Here is a 20,877-nt window from a genome sequence, read left to right as displayed (position 1 = left end):
GTCCACATCTCTCAAGCATCCTCCAGCATTGTCCTTGACGCTGCATAAATATTTGACAGCTGCCGCCTGCTCGATATCCCATCCAGGCAGGTTAATATTGAGCTGGTTGTAATCTGGAGCTGTGAGGCTTGATACTAATGTCCAGGGACTTATTTTATCCAGATAAATAACCATACCGATGTGCGCTGCTTCTTGCCTGACTAGATGGTCCATCATCTGCAGTGATTCACCAAACTGAGCCAGCAAGACAATGTCATCATGTACGTGTATCAAAATGTAATTATACTATAGTTATCATCATGCCAGTTCAGGGAAAAAATACACTATGAAGAGTTCAACCTAAACATGTGATACTTCACCAGCACCAATGGAAAGGTACATTATTAACTCTTCTCCCTCCAAGCTTCTGCACGGCCAAGTAAAGATCAGTATTCTCCATGATAAACTGTCATTGCAGAAATAACACATGAGAAGGGATGGAAGGAGGAAGGTGGTTTTGTGGTTCATTCAGTTCTGGAGAACCCAGGAGTTCTGCATTGTGCCACACACTTTGTGTTTGAACTTTGACCTCCAGTCCCATTGATTTCAGTGGAAGTTAGCAAAAAGAAAAAGAGGACTTGTGGCACCTTAGAGACTAACCAATTTATTTGAGCATGAGCTTTCGTGAGCTACAGCTCACTTCATCAGATGAAGTGAGCTGTAGCTCACGAAAGCTCATGCTCAAATAAATTGGTTAGTCTCTAAGGTGCCACAAGTCCTCCTTTTCTTTTTGCGAATACAGACTAACACGGCTGTTACTCTGAAACCAGTGGAAGTTAGGTACCTAAATACCATTGAGGATTTGGGCCCTTAATCTCTGAGTTTAATTTTCTCATCTGCAGATGAGGATAAAAATACTTCTGTCTGTCTCAGATATTTAAATTATAAGAGCTTCCGAGCAGAGATTGTCTTTTACTACGTGTTTGGACCTGGCATTATATGTTACTGTAATACAAATAACAACTATAAAGTGTTATTTCATAAACCATCAATCCGTTTTGCATCACCTACAGAGTTTTCCCCACCAAAAGTAAGCAATGAAGCAGGTAACAAAACTGTCCCCTATCTATAAAGGTTCCCCATGTTGGACGCTTCCAGCTCTCATTTTCTCATTTCTTTTTTATCCACAGAAAGATTTGGAAGCAAGATACTATGTTTCCATTAACTGAGCAAAACTGCCACCTGACTAATGAAGGGTTAAAGAAATAACAAATATCCCCTCAAGAAATTCCATGAAAAACACTGAAGATAAGCACATGGAAAACTCAGACAGCAGGCCTTCTGTTAAGTATGTGACAGAAATTTCCCTGCTTCAGGTAAGGAAGATAGAAGCTCTGTTAAATTATATTTCCTGTGAGTGTTGCTAAGGCATACTTGCACATATTATATGAGGTAGAAAATTAGTACTTTGAATTGCTATGGTTACATTTGCAGTAAAATGTAAGTATTTGCAGTTTTTCAGAAGTTTGCCTATGGTAGGTCATGCAGTTCACCCACCGAGAAGAAAATTTACTCACTGTAAAGTGATGAAGCAGATCAACAGTTATAAGGAAAACTACTGCAAGCTCTAACTAACGAACTGGTTTTGTTTGAGGGGATTAACCTGGAGATGAACAGGCTTTACTGCCAGCTCTTGGCTCCAAGTTTATTGACTGTCAATTTAGCTTAAGCCCAGAAGAGACCACCAGATCATTTGGTTTGACTTCCTGTATATCGCAGGCCACCAACACCACCCACATCCACACATTAAACCCAACAACTGAAATTAGCCCAAAGTATTACAGCCCACAGGAGACTAAACCGTTACTAGCCACAGGCAGAAAATAGGAGAGTCTGAGGTGCGTCAGTGCCAAAAGCCCTTGCAATGGCAGGGAGCTGATTAAATGAGATATACTTAGATGATCCTGGCAAGGGACGCACACCTCATGCTGTAGAGCAAGGAGAAAACCCCGCAACGTCACTGCTAATCTGACCTGGGGGGAAATTCCTTCCACTCTCCTCAAGACCCTGAACATGTGAGCATGAACTAGCCATCCAAGCACTTCAGAGAGTGAATTTTCAGTTCCACCTCAGAGCAATGACCCCCGCTGCCCCATTCAGTGACCCATCTGCAGCTGTGGCATTTTCAGATGCTGCAAAGGAAGGAGACAAAAATAAAACATCCCCCACCCCTCAAAAAAATATTTCAGGGAAAATATCTCTTCCTGACCCCTGCAGGTGACTGGCTGAAGGCCTGAAGCATGAGTTTAGTAAAGATTTGGGGCGTGACCCTCCTTATACTTTGAGCCAGTGTAAACCAGGAGCAACACAACTAAAGTCAGTAATTACATGGGTGTAAAACTCGTGTTTGTGAGAAGACAAATCAGGGCATCTGATCAGGCCAATTGATTTGTGTTGGGGATGTTGTCTTTGTTAATGAGGAGTGTGGAATGTGATGTGCTGATCTAGTTACTATAGCAATTGGAAAGGATTTTTAATAGGATAACCAACTCTTGTATTTTGCAGGAATTACATGCTTTTTCTGTATGTATACCATATGCATGCCAACCAAAAAAATACACATGTGACTGAGATGAAGTACAGATGAGGAACTGAGGCACAGAGAGACTAAGGGAGTTGACCAACGCCATCCAGAAAGTCTCTGGCAGAGCACAGACTTAAACATGGGTCTTCTGGATCCCAGGCTAGTGCTCTAATGACTGGACTCATCTTCCTCTCAATAGTTGCACTGTCCAAAGCTGCAATAAACCTCATCTCCTGTATTTGCCAGACAGCATGCTGCATGAACCACTTATGTTACCACATGTGCGCAATGTCGTTACCATTTCCCTTTTCTGTAACAGTGTATGTGCACTAAAGCAAACTACCCTGCTGAATGGCCAAGTTGGGCCTTTTCTTGGGTTTTCCATGCCCAAGCCATATGGTGTGGGGAAATACTTATGTTCAGGGAAACAGTTACATTCCAAAATAATTTTCAGTGGCTGCCGCATTTCTGTGAGTGAAGGTCATGGGAAATCTGTGGATGCATGTCAGAATCACTCAGTGACCAAAGAAACAAGAGGGGAGCTTTTCACTTAAAGCCCAACGCTCATTCTAATTGCTTCCATAGGGCCCAGTCCTGCTGAATGCTGAGAGCCCTCAACTCCCATTGGGCCAAATCCTCAGCTGATGCAAATCAGTGTAGTTTTACTGGCTTCATTGGATGTATGTTAATTTACAACAGCTGAACATCTGGCCTCTTCTCAATCAGGTGCTCAGTAACACTGTTTAGGAAATGACTTTATGTACGTAGACAGTATTTATGCCAGCCTAGAGAGAGACTTAGATTAAATGTTTCCTTCAGTAGTTAGAGCACGACTGACAGCCAGGATTTCTGGGTTCTATTCCTAGCTTTTACATTGAATCTCTGACCTGCGTGACCCAAGTGACTTATAAAAGTCACTTAGAACCAGATTGTGCCTGATAGATATTGGTTCATGTTGGATATAGACTTGGCCAGAGCTATTTCCCGCACAGTGGGGGTGGTGCTCAGAGGGAAAACTTCTGATGAAAAATGCTGATGCAAACACTTTTATGTTCTGTTTTTGTTTCAATTTTCTTCTAAATCATTCAGGTTTTCGATGTCTTGGGGTGGGGGGTGGGGTTGCTAAAAAACCTGAAAATTTGCGGTGAAAACAAAAACTTCTTTGCAAAATTTTCTGTTGTATTGTAAAACCATTTTCCAGTGGAGGAAAAAAAAAACATTTTTATGGAAATTTTTCCATTGGCTGTAATGCTCAGCCTTTCTCACAATGTGTCCAACACCTCCAAAAATTAACTGGATAGCAAAGAATATTCCAATATTTTGGAAAATAATCTATTCACAGACAGGCTGAGCAGAAACCATTACGAAAGCAGCATTCAATTTCTCCGTTATTTGCCTGGTAAATATACTTGACTCTTATTTTGTATTTTTGGGGTAAAGACAGAAGTTCTGAGCTTTAAAATATGTGTTTGACTTCTGCTAGACACCCAAAAGAAAGATCTCTTTATGTACCAAAAGGGTTCCCTCCCAGCCGGATTTTGGAATATGCTGTTTAAACTGCTCAGACCAGGATGCTTTATGGAGTAAAATCATTTACTGAAAGAGAAAGGTGAGAAGTGGGTACCTTATTTCCATATAAAAATAGCCTGGAAGCACACCTGGGAATGTGTTAAAGAGATAACAATGCCCCAGGGGGCATGTTTGAGTTCCAGTGCTACTACTCCATAGCAGAGAATTGGCCCAAAATTGAACATCTCCTTTTATGGCAGCTGTAAGAGAGTGAATCTGTCTCTGCAAAACAGCATAGAGATGATGTGATGAGGGGAGTGATCAAAAGGTGAAACCAGTGTTGCCTTGTAAGCCCGGAAGCTGCTCCATGAACAAAAGTTACTCATTTGCCCTTAAAACAATCGCCCTCAACCACAAAGTGGGGGATCTCTTAAAGGTCACCTCATTATGGCTTAGATAATAAACATTCACTGTTTAAATTTAATCAGAATAAAAATTATAGGGGCACTTGTCCAGATTGTCATGTACAATATTCGGATGCTGAGCTATTAGTTAAAAACAAAGGTCACCATTACCTCTTTGTTGTCTGCTAATATGATTTTGAATATTACTGCTTTCCACCTATTACTATTTACACTGGGAGATTGGCTAGGCTCATTAATGTGAATGAATGCCAGGAGATGACATCATTTACATTTAATTGTCTTGTTTATCAGCCATGTCTACATAGTTGTTTTAATAAAGGGCAGAGAAAGATAAAGGGTACATTTGCATTCTCTCAGGAGCTTCTGACAAGGGTCTAGAATGTTGTTGACATTTATTGTTTGCAAACGCGATAATCAAATAACAGTTCTATTAGCAATTGGTCCTCTTTTATTTTTTTCCATTAGGAGACATATTTTTTTCTTGGATCCTGGGCTATTAATGGGAGTATATGCCTCCAGAAAGCCCGTAAGCACATGCTCAACTTTGACTTCACTAAAAGAAAAGGAGTACTTGTGGCACCTTAGAGACTAACCAATTTATTTGAGCATAAGCTTTCGTGAGCTACAGCTCACTTCATTTAAGTAGGGGCTTAAAAGCTAAGCACATACTAAATGTTTTATTTTGTCAATCGGGGCCTCTAAGACTCAATACTCCGTAAACTGGTCAGGTGTTTTGCCTTTTTGCTTTAAAGAAGATAATGGGCAATGTAAATGAAGCACACAATGAATTGCTAACTTTTCAACCTTCTTTTAGTCACATCTGTGATTAAAATATAGATTCATATATGCAGACTGCCATAATCCCTCCATGTGTGACCTCACAACAGAACCATGTCAGCCAATGGCTGCCGCTTTCCTGCTCTTCCTGCCTTCATGCCTCATTCACAGATCATCTTTCCACTTATTTTCTAACATTTAACTCCCTGGAGGGTGCAGCTGTTAATTGCTTTTTGCACTTACGTATTCCTCGTGAAGTGTTAACTTTGACCATAGTGCATTCAGTCATGCAGTTTTCACCTATGGAGCTCTGTAGTCACCTATTTGAATAATAAGGGGGTTTTCAGTAGGTTCTAGTGCCTGTGAAATGTCAGCCCATTTTCTTTTCCATACAGAGTAATGATATGACTGACCATTTGGAAAACAGGATCACACTTCGTTGTTTTCCTTAGGTTGCTCAATTTAATTCAATTTAAACCTGCACATTCAGGAAGGAGGGAGTACATTAGGCATACAGGAGCTGGAGCAGACTGGTGAGTCGTCTATTTCTAATGGTGGCCAGAATCAAACACATCAAAGGAAGGTGAAGAACCCTGCAATAGGCAGTTATGGGAAAACCTGCCAACAACAGAAGTTTGTTTTCTTCCTGACTCTCTAAGTTACGGGCTGACATATATCTTGAAGCATAACAGTTAACATCCCTTCCAAAATTCTTGAGGGTTTTGTTTTAATACTTAATATTGAGGGGAAAACCTTTCATGATAAACTGAGTGAAAAGACTTATTTGGTCATGTGAGTGCGAATTTGGTGGCCTTCTTATCCAATCCTTAGTAGACATTGGTTCACCATACAGTTTGGTATATATCAGTCTCATGGTCTCTTCTCCTGAGATACCCAGATTGGGATAGCAGGGTTGCTGCTGGTCAGGCCTGAAAAGCATACTTAAATATGCTGTGTTGTGTGGTGAATTTAGTGCTTGTGAAAATTAAGTGGTTAATAGAACTGGTTAGAGCCAGATATGTGGCTGGCAGGTTCTTTGCAAGTGCCACTAAACAACTTAGGCTTTATTCTCTACTTCATTACACTAGTTTTGTGCCACTGTGACTTGCACGACTGGAGTTGGCTTCAATGAAGCTGCACTGGCAAAAAACAAAACAAAAATAAAACAAAAAACAGTGTGCCACAGTAAAAATCAGACCCTTTGTTTTCATTAATACTAAATCCAGCCACAACATGTAAAAATGTATCCTGTGTCCTTAAACAACCAACAACATCTCTCTGGTGCAAAATGGTTGTGTGGCTTGGACTTGCCGGTAAAATCAGTTTTCAGAGTGCCAAAGAGCTATTCCCAAGAGCCTCCTATATTTGGGGTGATCTCAAAATAACCCATAATTGCTTAACGACTATTATGACACAGTAGCAAGAAAAATAGGTGTAGTAGTGTCTAATTACCCTAGCAGGCAAAGGTGTGAAATCATTAGCCAGTAACATATGGGCTTGAGCTTGGGTAAATTCCCAGTGAGAATTCTTTTTATTCCAAGCACATTTTATCATTTAATTTGAGAGTGTTAATCCACGGGTGAGCCTCTGTCTGTCACTCTCTCCCTTGCTTTCTCTCTTATGCAAACATATTCCTCATCTTAATCATGATTCTTCTGATCACATGGAAATACTGTAAATAAGACCCTAGCATGACACTGATGACATGATGAGTGGGGAGTAGTATTGGGATGTAGAGCCTGCTCTTCATATGGCAGCAGTAAAACTGAGAAATTACTGTTTGGGTATTACAAGGGGCCTTGACAATGCTGATCTTATCTATCAGTCTCATAATGAAAAGAAGGTCTCCTGGAAACCAGCATTTATGTTCAGTCGCTTCCTATAGGTCTTTTCTCAGAGAGTGACAGTCTTAGGTGCGGTGAATAGAATCATGTGTATACTGCTGTTCCTTGGAGGGAGAAGAGCCCTCTCAAGATGGCTAAATGTAGGCAGTGTGAGAAGACACACCCACACAAAGGAAATTTTTCAGTTCTACTTTAGTACAGACATTCTCCAGCAGATATATTTAGCATAGATTTTAGGTATCTAAAATATTTGTGTGAAAATAAGTTTATGCACGTATTCTCTTTATCTAGCCACTCAAGACTGCAAACACACATTGCACTGCTGAGCTACATAACAAACAACTTGGTACGTGCTTGCTCATTTAATCCTCTGATATGTTATTTCTGCGTATTTGAGCTATGTAGTCAGTGGATAACAATATACACAGTTAACAGACAGGGCTCCATTTTCAAACATGGGGAACTTAATCCCACATCTGGATGCTCAAATTGCTACTTAGACATGTAAATGCATGGTTTATGCACCTAAGTGCCAATTTGAGTGTCCAAATGCATGACTTGGACATTACATTAAAGCACCCACCGGATTATACTGCTTGCTTTATCTAACTGAATGCACATTATGCACTGTGCATAATTATGTTCTGTTCCAAATAAGTAAAACAATTCATTTTGAGCAGATTTCCAGAGGAAAGGGACACCAATATGGCACATACTTGCAGTAAATATTACAAACACCTTGTCGTATCTGTAAGTGCCACGCATACCTAGCCAGTTTCCCCAGCCTACAAGTGCCTAATAAACTGCTGATCCCTGAGTGTCTCATTTTGTAATCATTTCTAAGAGAAGCATAATACAAGCATGGGAGTTTTGGACCACATCAGTGCTGCTGGGGCTGGGGGTGGTGGAATGCATTGTGATCCCTAAAGCCCAGCTGATTATGTGGAGGTGCGTTCAAAGCTATGCCCAGCTCCTCTGAGAGATGCAGAGCCTACAGTGTCACAGAATCCAGACATCTCTCGCTCCTGGGATTCCAGGTCTCTAATGGAAATCTTAAAATAGGATTTCATTTTTCTCAAACCTGTTTTTAAGGGGCCTTAAAAATGGGACTAGATAATACTCCAGGCATTCTTCACTGCAGCTTCTTAAAATGCTATAGTCAGGCAGGCTCAGGCAGAGGCCGCTTTAACCCAGGTCTTTTTGGACTAACAGCGTCTAATGTCCCTTGCACATCACAGCACAGATTCCAAAATGAGGCGAAATATGTAGCTTTGAGAAAGTGGGGAAAAGAACAACCAAAAATTGGTAGCTTCTGCTCTTGCTGTGCTAGAATTTCCAGCTGGATGTCGCCTAAGCCTCAGTGGCCTCCCAGCAAAACTGGAAGTGCAGGATCTTTCCTTTGTTTTCCTACACTTTTTGTTTTTTTCTTTTCTCCTTCCTCCCGCCCCCCCCCCCAGCCCCCTTGTCACTTATTTATTTTGTTTGATAAAAATTGCCCCTTATAAATTTATGATGGGAAAAATCACTTGAAAATTTTCCAAAATTAGAGCTAGGCAAACCATGCCCACATTTTTTTGCTTGGGGGTTTGCTTGAATGTCAACATTAATTTGTTCTGTCTCAGCACATTTTATGGGTTTGCTTTCCACAGATCAAGCTCTTCTCACCCAAATGCTCACAGACAGAGAACTACAAGCTCACCCACTTGAATATTCATACTGCAAATGGTGTATATTGCATGGGACAGACACTGCTTGTGGCCTTATCAGACATGCCAAACCGGCGAAAAAAAAAGCAGAAATTGGGCTTGTTTTTAGCTTAATTGGCTTGTGAGTGCTTGTTGCCTAGTTTTTGGCTTGTTGTTTGTTGTAGCTTGTTGCTTCTTTCTTTTTTGATCGGCTCCCGGAAAGCAGGGGCAAGGTGGGGAGAGAATCAGGGATGCACAGTGGGCCCACCACAGTCCCAGACTGCACGCTGGGGGGATCTAGTCACATAGAGTGTTGGGGTTCTTAGGGATTGGCTTGTTTGGGCCTTCTGTTGAAATGGGATTAGCTTGATTTTTGGCTTATTATGAAAGTCAGGGTGCTTATTGACCACGTGAAAGTTGGCAGCGGTGGACCTAACCTCCCTGCGCGGGCCTGATCCTGAAAAGGCAGGCGAATATTCCCTAAAAAAACCCATCCCCATGCCCCAGAGTGGAAGCAATGAAATAAGTCAGAGAAGAATCCAACTGCCCTCTTAGCAGCGAGGATGACACACGCATAAGCAATTTGTGTCAATGGCTGGTGATGGCAGAAAATCACAGACCATTGAACCTTCTTGGTATATTTCATGTGGATGGGATGGTGCTGACTTACATACCTGGGTGACATAGTTCCCATTCCCAAAGTTCTTCACCAGAGCCCAGCTAGGAAGTGCTAGACACTTCACAGTTAGAGCTGCAAACCCATATGCCATTACTCTGTATGAATAGAATGAGCTCAAATTACTTTTAAACTCTGTTCTCAACCAATAAATCTTAGTCACCTAATATTTATTCCTGGAGTAAGGCCTGTGTTACCCAGAAAGGAAAAGGTATAAAGCTGTCTAAAATCCCCTAATCCTGCTTTATTCCCTACCTCTCCCTGAGAGATTCCAAGGGCCAAATTCCTTCAAGCCATTCCCCTGAGTATAAGAGCTGTGCTCTTCCAATCAAGAAAAAAGAATCAATGCCATGTGGCTTATGTGACCAGTCAGAAGAAACCAACACAGCTTTAATTTTGATTATTGATATTCGTAGCAAACTGTTTGCAATTAATCCATAGAGAAAGAAAGCTTGCAAAAATGTGTTGAGTTATTTCAAATAATAAATTCACAGACATTTCAATCTGCTCATGGAAGTCTTCATCAAAGGTAAATGAGACTATATTTGTCAGGTAGACTATTTTCTATTAAATATTCTCTCATATCCACTTCAAACATTCCATTACAGAACTTTCTTCATTGCAGAGAAGGTAAAACTGAATTGATTCATAGTCCCTAAAATTACAATGTCAAAAATTCACTGTAAATTGAGTTCCACACAGCCCCATAGGAGTAGCCCAGTAAATACAGCAACCTAATTAAGATTTTTCTTAGATAACCTGAAGGAAAAATCAGAAGTTTATTGAGGACATGACTTGGTGTAAAATTACTGGTTGGACTGCAGAATTTTCAGCTATGAGCCTACCTCTGGAAACATTTGTATTCATAATGCTGATAAATAAATCAGGCAGATTAGCAAAGGAAGTCAGAAAAGAAATGTGTGTCTTTCATCAAATGATTAGCACATATCCAGTTTTCTCTCTGCAAAATGTAAATCATCCTCTTTATCTGGAAATTGAAAAGGTTATTTTAATCACATAACAAAACACCCCTTTTTTTACACAGCAATTGAAAAGCTTGATCCACAGTCCTTGAAAGTCACTGGGTTTTTTCCATTAACTAGAATGGGCTTTGGATCAGGCACCAAAAAGCATGAACATAAAACCTAAAAAGCCAGAATGTCTCATAGACTTTAACCTGCCTTTTTTTCTGAGACTCACACTGAATAATTAGAAATAAAGTTTTGAAAGTGTACAAACTGAAAATAGGTTTCAGAGTAGCAGCCGTGTTAGTCTGTATCTGCAAAAAGAAAAGGAGTACTTACCTTAGAGACTAACAAATTTATTTGTGCATAAGCTTTCGTGAGCTACAGCTCACTTCATCGGATAAAGTGAGCTGTAGCTCACGAAAGCTTATGCTCAAATAAATTTGTTAGTCTCTAAACTGAAAATAGTTGCTCCTGACTGCATAAAAAGAGTTGAGATTTATTTGCCAGAGTTTCAGACTTGCATTTCATGTAAGAATTTAAGAACACTGTTTTCTGACTGATTTACTGAAACATAGGAGAAGAATTTGGAACGGCCTGACATTTCTGCAAGGATTGACTTGGAAACTGGTTAACAGTAAAGACAAACCGTAACACAAAATTGATCTTAACAGAATTTTCTGATATTCCTGAGCTAATAAAAAGGGCAAGCAGTGTTTTCAAGAGTTACATCAACTTCTACAAAAGGGCAATCCTAAACATGGAATATATATAAAGAGGCTTTTGATTATACAACTGAATATCATTCCTTGTGTCCGTGGCAAGAGCTGCATTTCCCTTTGGAAAAGCTGGCCTATGTATTAACTTGTTCAAGACCAAAAATTAGTCATTGGGTAAATTAGATTAAACTCACTTGAAATGGAATTAAAATGATGGAAAACTGCTGAATATAGTTTTTTGTAACAATTAGAGTTGCTACAGGAACATTAATGGAAAGCTCCATCTTAATCACCTTGTACTCCTGTCAGTGTCCCTCTTTGTCATTTCCCATTGTCATTTAAATAGCAAATCTTTTTCTCTTCTTTGCATAGCACAGTTTCTCCTTTCACAACAGCTAGCTCTGGTTTGCCTCCAAGTCCTAGGATAGTTAAATAAATAGTTAGGAAACCCACCAAATTTAGGTTTCCTGTGAATGAAGAAAAAGCAGATATGCTCATTAAAACCAGAAAACTTGATAAATGAGTTCCAAGGCTATTTTTCTACAATCATAAATGGTAGAGATGGATAAGACCTATTAGGTCATCTTGTCCATACCTCTGCCAGTGCAGAACAGCTCACTACAGAATATTTTATATGGGTTTTTAATTAATTTAGTTTTAAAATGCCAAGGAATGAGGTTTCTACAGTATTATTAATTTCATCTGATTACTCCTATCTATGTATCATATGCTGTATTCAGTAATTCCTCTCCGTCCCCCCATTCCCTTTTTTACATATCATGAAGATAGAGGTATGATATGGATTCCTGTATATCTTGAAAAATGTGTGTACATGTGTGTGTGAGTGAGAGAGAGCTGTCAATGAGTGCCACGCATCAGAGATTTTTAATTTTGCCCTTAATTAGTGTGATTTTTACTAAGCACTCAGGAGTCAGGTGTGTCGAGAGAGAGGCACAACTACATATGAGCAGTCTGAGGCCATGTCTGTACTACAGAGTTAAGTCGTCTTTATGTAAATTGACATCAAGCCTCCAATTTAAGAAAGTCGATCTTGCATCTCCCCACTATGCTCATGGTGTCAGAAGAGTGCATCCTCACTAGCAGGGCTTGCATTGACGCACGGAGCACTGCACTGTGGGTAGCTATCCCACAGTGCACGTAGCTGAGTGGAATTTTGGGTCGGGCTTGCAATGCCTTATGGGACCAAAACATTGGCACGGGTGGTGATGGGAACATGGTGCTAGCCTCCCATGATGTACTTACCTCTCTCCCTCCCTTAAATCAACGGCAAACAAACAAAGCCATTTTCGCCCCTTTTTTCGTAAGCCTTTTTTTCACATCATAGCACTGCGAACATGAATCCTGCACAGCTGTACACTGTTGTGAGCATTACAAGCACCTTACACCTTATCCTGCAGTATTTACACAGCTGATACAGGAACCACCACGCGGAATAATGTGATGCCATGCAAGCAGCCCTGCTGGAAGACAGAGTGGAGCAATTCACAGTTGCAGGTGACAGTCAAATGTCACTGTCATAAATATAAAGGGAAAGGTAAACTCCTTTAAATCCCTCCTGGCCAGAGGAAAAACCCTTTCACCTGTAAAGGGTTAAGAAGCTAAGACAACCTCGCTGGCACCTGACCAAAATGACCAATGAGGAGAGAAGATACTTTCAAAGCTGGAGGGGGGGCGGGAACAAAGGGTCACTCTGTCTGTGTGTGGCTTTTGCCGGGACCAGAGCAGGAATGCAAGTCAGAACTCCTGTAAAGGGCTAATAAGCAATCTAGTTAGATATGCATTAGATTCTGTTTTGTTTAAATGGCTGATAAAATAAGTTGTGCTAAATGGAATGTATATTCCTGTTTTTGTGTCTTTTTGTCACTTAAGGTTTTGCCTAGAAGGATTCTCTATGTTTTGAATCTGATTACCCTGTAAGATATTTACCATCCTGACTTTACAGAGGTAATTCTTTTACTTTTTCTTCAATTAAAATTCTTCTTTTAAGAACCTGATTGCTTTTTCATTGTTCTTAAGAGCCAAGGGTTTGGGTCTGTGTTCATCTATGCAAATTGGTGAGGATTTTTATCAAGCCTTCCCCAGGAAAGGGGGTGTAGGGTTTGAGAGGATTTTGGCGGGAAAGACGTTTCCAAGCGGGCTCTTTCCCTGTTATATATTGGTTAGATGCTTGGTGGTGGCTGCAATAAAGTCCAGGGGCAAAAGGTAAAATACTTTGTACCTTGGGGAAGTTTTAACCTAAGCTGGTAAAAAAATAAGCTTAGGGGGTTTTTCATGCAGGTCCCCACATCTGTACCCTAGAGTTCAGAGTGGGGAAGGAACCTTGACAGTCACCTTGACACAGTTGAGCGCTGTTTCTGGGCCCGGGAAACAAGCACTGACTGGTGAGACTGCATCATTATGCAGCTATGGGATGACGAGCAGTGACTGCAAAACTTCTGAATGCGTAAGGCCACTTTCCAGGAACTGTGTGAAGAGCTTTTCCCAGCCCTGAAGCACAGCAATACTAAAATGAGAGCTGCTCTGACAGTGGAGAATTGAGTGATGATAGGTCTGTGGAAGCTTGCAAAACCAGACTGCTAGCGGTCAGTGGGGCATCAGTTTAGAATGGGTAAATATTCCATGGGATCTGTTGTGATCCAAGTTTGTAGGGCCATTAACAGACTTGTGCTAAGAAGGGTAGTGACTCTGGGCAGCATGCAGGACATAGTGGATGGTTTTATTGCTTTGGGGTTCCCTAACTGCGGTGTGACGACAGACGGAATGCATATCCCTATCTTGGCACCAGACCACCTTGCCAAAGAGTACATAAACAAAAAGGGGTACTTCTCAATGGTGTTGCAAGTGCTGGTTGATCACAAGGGCCATTTCATCAACATCAATGTGGGATGGTCAGAAAAGGTGCATGACGTGCACGTCTTTAGGAACACAGGTCTGTTCAGAAAGCTGCAAGCAGGGACTTTCTTTCCAGATGACAAAATAACCACTGGTGATGTTGAAATGCCAATTGTGATCCTGGGAGACCCAGCCTATCCCTTTCTCCCATGGCTTATGAAGCCCTACACTGGCAGCGTGAACAGCAGTAAGGACAGGTTCAACCATAGGCTGAACAAGTGCAGAATGGTGGTGGAATGTGCCTTTGGACATTTAAAAGGTCACTGGTGCTGTTTGCTTTCTAGGTTAGATCTCAGTAAAAGCAATATCCCCATTGTTATTGCTGCCTGCTGTGTGGGCCATAACAACTGTGAAATTAAGGGAGAGAAGTTTCTGCCGAGGTGTGGGGGTTGAGGCAGCCAGACACTAGGGCAATAAGAGCACATCGAGGGGCTCTACATCTCCATGAGGTTTTGAAAACTAGTTTCAGCAATAAACCAGAGTAATGTGACACTTATCTGTGTTGTTCCTTACCTCCAGTGCATTTTCTCCCCTGTAAACTCCACGCGCACCAACCACCCTGTGTTCAATGAATAAAGAGCCCTTTCTCCACAATCCATTGTTTTATTGTGCACACAACCACACAGACACAGCAAAGAAAAGTAAGAGAGCCTGGGGCAAAAGGGCTGATAACATTGTGGGGGGAGAAACAAGGAAAGCTGGCTTACAGATGCACTGCAGTAACAATCAAAGGTGTTGGAATGGGCGCCTTTTGGTCCTTGTACCCTCCCCTGGTGTTGAGTGCAAGGAATACCGAACTCCCCCCACACACACACCACACAGGATGTTTGGGGGAGGAGGATGTGTAACTAGGTGATGATGGCAGCAGGTTCACCATAGGCTGTAGAGGTACTCTAGCATCCAGCTGCCTTTCTTGAGCCTCAACCAGATGCCTCAACATGTCTGATTGCTCCTTCATAATCCACAGCACCATGGCATGCTCTTCTTCCCTGCATGCTCTCCTGTCGTCCATGTCCAGGTCCTCGGACAGTGTAATCATCCATGCTCTGAGCTCCGTCTTGTCACTCAGAGAAATAAATAATCAACAAATCTTGTCACTCTTGGAGGCGCACATTAACTCCATTGAACATGTTCTCCTGAGTCTTCTTTATCTGCCTTCTAATCTGGGAAAGTCTCTGTCCTGGTGTGGAGGATTTGCCGACAGACAAGGTTTCAGCTGCAAGAAATGCAAAGCACAAGGCTAGCCTTGACAGTTCACACATTCTTTCTGGTGCAAGGTTAATCTTTTTTTATTAAAAAAAACTCCCCTCAATACACTTCACTGCAGGCCACAAGGTAAGCACAATGCTGCTTGCAATACACGGTGATCCCTTCCAACCACAACCACGGCACATTTGGGAAAGCGTCGTTGTGTGACCCATATTTCACCAAACGGGGTGGATTACTTGTTGAATTGTTTGCAGTTTAAGGGCTAGCATTGAAAACTTCTCCCATTTTCCCTAGGTGACCATATGAGATATCACTCTCCTGAGGGTAACAGAGGCAGCAAGGGAGCAGATGCTGTAAGTGTCTGGGTACAGACCTGGTCCTTACGCTGCAATGCTGTGTGCTGCAATGATTCCAGCAGAGTTAATACTGGAGTGGCATGGGAAAGTGTCCTACCACGGTGTACGAAATAAGTCAGCCCTTCCCAGAAACCTGAAAAGGATTGCAGAGTACTCCCATGAAATCTTCCTAAAGATCTCCATGGGGGATTCCCGGGCCATCCCCGAGCACCCTCTGCGTAGCTGGAGTGGCCACTGATACCCACTACACCTACTTTTTTGTTCAAATTCAACATTAAAAATAATAGCATGTAACCTCTACAGTCTGATTGGCAATGTGCACTCACCAGAGGTGCCTTCCCCGGCATCACACTCCACCGCCAACTGGTCCTGTGAAGGGATGGGCTCCAAGGTTAAAAACAGTTCTTGGCTGTTGGGGAGAATGGATCCTCTGCTTGCCTGCCTCACATTCTGCTCCTCTTCCTCATCAACAGTGTCCTCCTCATTCCTGATCGAGGTCACCTGGGGCTCCACGGAGGTCTCCACGGAGCATTTTGGGGTAGTGGCGGGGTCGCCACCGAGAATCGCATGCAGCTCCTCATAAAAGTGGCATGTCTGTGGGGCAGATCTAGAATGGCTGTTCACCTCCCTTGTCTTCTACTATGCTTGCCGAAGCTCCTTTATTTCACGCGGCACTGCTGCACGTCCCTGGTGTAGTCCTTCTCCCCCATGTCCTGTGCAATCTTGGCATAGGTGTCAGAGTTTCTTCTGCTGGATCGGAGCTCTGCCTACACAGACTCTTCTCCCCACACGGCAACAAGATCCTCCATCTCCTGTGTACTCCATGTTGGAACGCGTTTGTGGCCTTGAGTCTCCGTGATCAGCTGTGCTGGTGAGCTCTCCCCGCTGATCAAACAGGAAATGAAAATTCAAAAGTTCCCGGGGCTTTAACAGGGGAGCAGTTGTTTCCCATGTGTCTGGCTGACATGCAGTGAAGCTGAATGTGCTCTCCAGAGTGGTCACAGCAGACCTCCTGGAGGCCAATTCATTCGAATTACACAACGCAGTGTCTACACTATCCCAGTGTCAACCCGTGGCTGTCGAATCAAGCACTATGCCTCTTGCGGAGGTGGAGTACAGAAGTCGACTTTACAGGCCACTTAGGTCGGCGGAAGGGACTCGGTAGTGGAGATACATACTTTATTAGATCAACTTAACTTGGCTTATGTTGGCCTAACATTGTAGTGTCTCAGTCTGCCCCAGCTGAAACAAATCTAGGTAGCAATGGGTTGGTTCAGAGGCACACAGAAAACAAGTTATTCCGATACTAACATTGCATTGTCCCATCTGTATAGTTACTTCAGTACCAGCAACTTAGTATCATCATTGCAGTTACGAAAGTGGGCAGGAGGATTATGAGGGGAGTAGTCAATACTGCAAAATTCCAGTAATGGGTGAGACTCCTCGCTAATCATCCCTTCTAAATTCCAGGAAGAAAGAGAAAAATGGAAACTTCCTTTGCTGAATTTGATCAACAAACGTAAGGCATAAAAAGCCCAAGAAAAACATACACGCCAATAAAAATAGATATACAGCACAATGCCCATTAGGGCAGTTTCACAATGCATGAAAGCAGTTCCACGAAGTTTGGATCTGATGGGTGGTTCTGTGGCCGCCACAGACACAGACAACAAGCTGAAACACGAGAGAGTGAATCACTGGAATCAATATAACAAGCTGTTGTGTCACTTGTTCTTTACCCAACAAGCATAATACAAAGAAGCCACACAAGCAGAGCTGAGTCCAAATAGCCATGTGTATTGAATACACACAACATGCAAGACCTAGCTAACATGTACACAATACTGATGTGGCTGATTTTCTAAAATCAGGAACACAGTGGGAGCCGCTAGAGGGCTCACAAACAATTTAAAGGGATATTATCTTATTCCTATACACAACAAAATTTTTGTACTTAAAATAGACAAGCAGCTATCTGACATAATGCAGGAAGATCAGTATGGATGGATGAACTGGTCTGACTACTTTTTGATCCAGAACCCACAGAAATTCCATGAGAAAGATACTAACTCAGACCTTATGGGGGTGGGAAACAGAGAAATAAATAATAAATCCCTCCACCCCAAAATAAAGACCTATATGCCTATCAACATCTTGATCAGGCTGCTTCTATGCTGCATCGTTTTCTCCTACTTGTTGTCTGTCTTGTCTGGTTAGACTATAAGCAGAGCAGCTGGTGCATGCTATGCTCCAGAAGTGCTGGAACGCAAGTACTGGAAGTGCCATAAGATGCTGCTGAGGCTTCCAAACAAAAGTGTTGGAACGGCATCCCAGAGCATTCCAGCAGAACCAAGCACTGATGCAGAAACCATCTTTTAGTACATTTGTAAAGGACTTAGCCTATCACATTTGGGCGGGGATCCTGATTGGGGCCTCCAGGCATTACTGCATTACAAATAAAGTGTAATCACAAAAATAGCCAGCTGCTAGAACCTGCAATTGCCCCTCTTAAAAATCCAGTTACTTTAAATATACTCTTTACTATGTTTACATTCTGTCATGTCTGTGACTGAATCTACTGGGCATAAAAGGCCTTTCATTGTTACAAAACCTCTTTTTAGTTAACAGGGCGGCTGGCATGAACTGTTTTTCCAGAGAGTCCCTACATCCTGGGATAAGTCTCCCCGAAGTAACCAAGGTGGGGGAAAAAAGAGATTCACCTGGAGGAGTGAGTAATTCTGATGTGCACATGCTCCCCAAACCCTCTATGCCTGTAGGACGTTTATCAATAACACCACAGCACTTTCAATGCACACATATGTGTTTCAATAGAAACTCTGGGTGTTGATCTTCCCTACTGAAGGCCTGTTCCTATACCTTTTAATCACATGACCAGTCTCTCTGAAACCATTGGATAAAAGCTGCAGCACTGGGCCAAACTAACTGGGCATGGTACATAATTTTCTACATGTGAATGACGTAACTAACATTTTATAAATGACTAATTATCTAATTGGTATATTGGCCCAGCTTTTCAGCTGGGCCATCGTCCTGCCTCCCTTTTTATGGATACAATTTTTCATCCTCAGAAACTGTACCTGAAATTCATTGTAGACAGAAGTAACTATGCTAGGAAGAATTAGATTTTTATTGGTAAATGTTGGTAAACATAGATTTCACTGTACACACACAAATCAACAAAACATATATTCATTGATAATAATTGAAATTTACAGCTAGGCAAAGTAAGAAAAATGCTGCTTTATAACTTATTACAATTTAATGTAAGGATATTTATTATGAACATTTTGACATGTGATGGCGACAATTTGTGTTTTCAAAGTTATAAAGCTTTAACTTTTTCAATTTCAGCACCTGCTCTCATTAAATAACTATTGTCTGCCCCCCCATAATTTCCCTCAACTGTGAAAATTTGAATAAATAAAAATATAAGAAAGCTTAAAAATAAACATCAATATTATCCACTGAATTTATAAAAAGATAAAAATTGAATTCTGCTGAGCTAGACATAACCATCTAATGAATACCTATCTGATTTGTAGGTACAAACAATCATTTCAGATGTTTGGGGCTTGACCCAATGAGCGAATGAATACATCTCCATTGACTTCAACAGGCTTTGAATCGGGCCTCCTGTTACTAGCATTTGCATTTGCAATACATTCTGAATGCAAAAAAAGGCAGGAACAATTTTTCCTGGCACAATTTTCAACCCACAAGAACAAAGGCCACTTCTGAAAATCCACTCTCTAAATCTTTACACTCTCTCTTCTTTTCCATCTGTTGGCTTGATCCAAAGCCCACTGAAGTCAATTATATTCTCTCCAGTGGCTTTAGTGGGTTTGGATCAGGCACTATCTTAGGTATATCTAGAGTTCCCATCACCATAGTATCTGAGCATTTCTTATTTTCCTTTTCTTCTTTTCTCCCATCTTTCCCTTTGCTTTTTGTTTCATCTTTGTCTTTGCTGTCTTGCCAGGAATTTTGTTGCTGTCTATGTTATTAGGTATTATTTTATTGAGTGGTTGGGATGAGAAGATTAAAACTATAAAAATATTTCATCACCAAGAAATGATTGCCCAGAAAGTAGGATTGTTAGATTATTGTCCATCGTAAATGTAAGTCGAAGTCTGAAAAATTCTACACAATGTTTATTTTTTCCAGCTTGTTTTTCCCAGAAAACAATCCTTTATGTATCAAATTGATTTGTTATGCTTCAAACATACGATTACAAATCCCTGAAAACCAACCAATGAAAATCAGTAATTTGAATCTATGAAGCACATCAGTCAATACATTCACACTGAAACCTGTCTGACATGCTCATAACAATGCTTCATTTTTATCAGCTTCTTTCCAGATCAATATTTATACTATTATTCAAACATTTATTATCTCAGAATGGTAATGTCCAGGATCCCCCCACCACCACCACCACCACAAAAGAAAGAAAGAAAGAAAGAAAGAAAGAAAGAAAGAAAGAAAGAAAAGGGAATGGAAAACATTGAATTTAGAATATGTTTTAAACGGCCTGCTAAGGGCTTAGAGTTTTCACCAACTTGTTTGTTTTAATTATGGGTCAAAATGACAGTCTTTGGTCTTTGGACTACCAGGTTACAGACAAGCTTATAGGATCAGAGGTAACAATGTCTTTTACAATAGCATTGATAAAAATAATGGTACATTTCTCTTATATAGCCCCTTGCAGCTGATCATCTCAAAGCACCAAACATTAAACAATGAATCCTAACACCACCTGTGTGAAGTAGATGGTATTATTCTCATTACACTGATGGGACACTGAGGCAGAGAGCGTGGATGATGTACCCAGCATTACACACCATGGCCCAGATTCTGTAAGCAGATCCTTCCCCTTTCTGCCAGTTAGGGGGCTCAAAGCCAGGAAAGAATTCCCTTGTCAGAGAGGAACTTATTTCTGGTGCAAGTATTCTGGTTCCATACTGCCACCCGACCCCTAAGCATAGGGGGCATGTCTGGCAGAGGGCAGGGAGAGGGCATGGCAAATCTCAGATAAGCTATGTCTATCTTCCACTGATGTATGGTCCATTGAGGATCTTGCATCAGTGGCACAAGTTACAGCTGCCTGTGAGCATCCCTAATTCTTATCAGGGCCAAGGCTGGTCCTGAGAACCAAGGAGCTGGAAGGGATTTACTGATATCCCATCAACAGCGCCCCTCTCTCCTTTACTGACAG

General features: G+C 41.5%; 1 long non-coding RNA gene across 1 annotated transcript; it reads left to right on the top strand.

Moving 5' to 3' along the window:
• The first annotated feature begins 16,467 nt into the window (after positions 1–16,467).
• On the top strand, positions 16,468–20,471 carry LOC122466396. The gene is made up of 3 exons (XR_006291835.1): positions 16,468–16,512; positions 18,263–18,369; positions 20,361–20,471. It is a non-coding gene; the product is annotated as an uncharacterized LOC122466396 (long non-coding RNA).
• The last annotated feature ends 406 nt before the right edge of the window (positions 20,472–20,877 follow it).

Source organism: Chelonia mydas, chromosome 6 (assembly GCF_015237465.2).
Source record: "Chelonia mydas isolate rCheMyd1 chromosome 6, rCheMyd1.pri.v2, whole genome shotgun sequence".
Lineage (NCBI taxonomy): Eukaryota > Metazoa > Chordata > Testudines > Cheloniidae > Chelonia > Chelonia mydas.
Note: the sequence above shows the minus strand (reverse complement) of the source record. Positions and strands in the feature narration are given on the sequence as shown.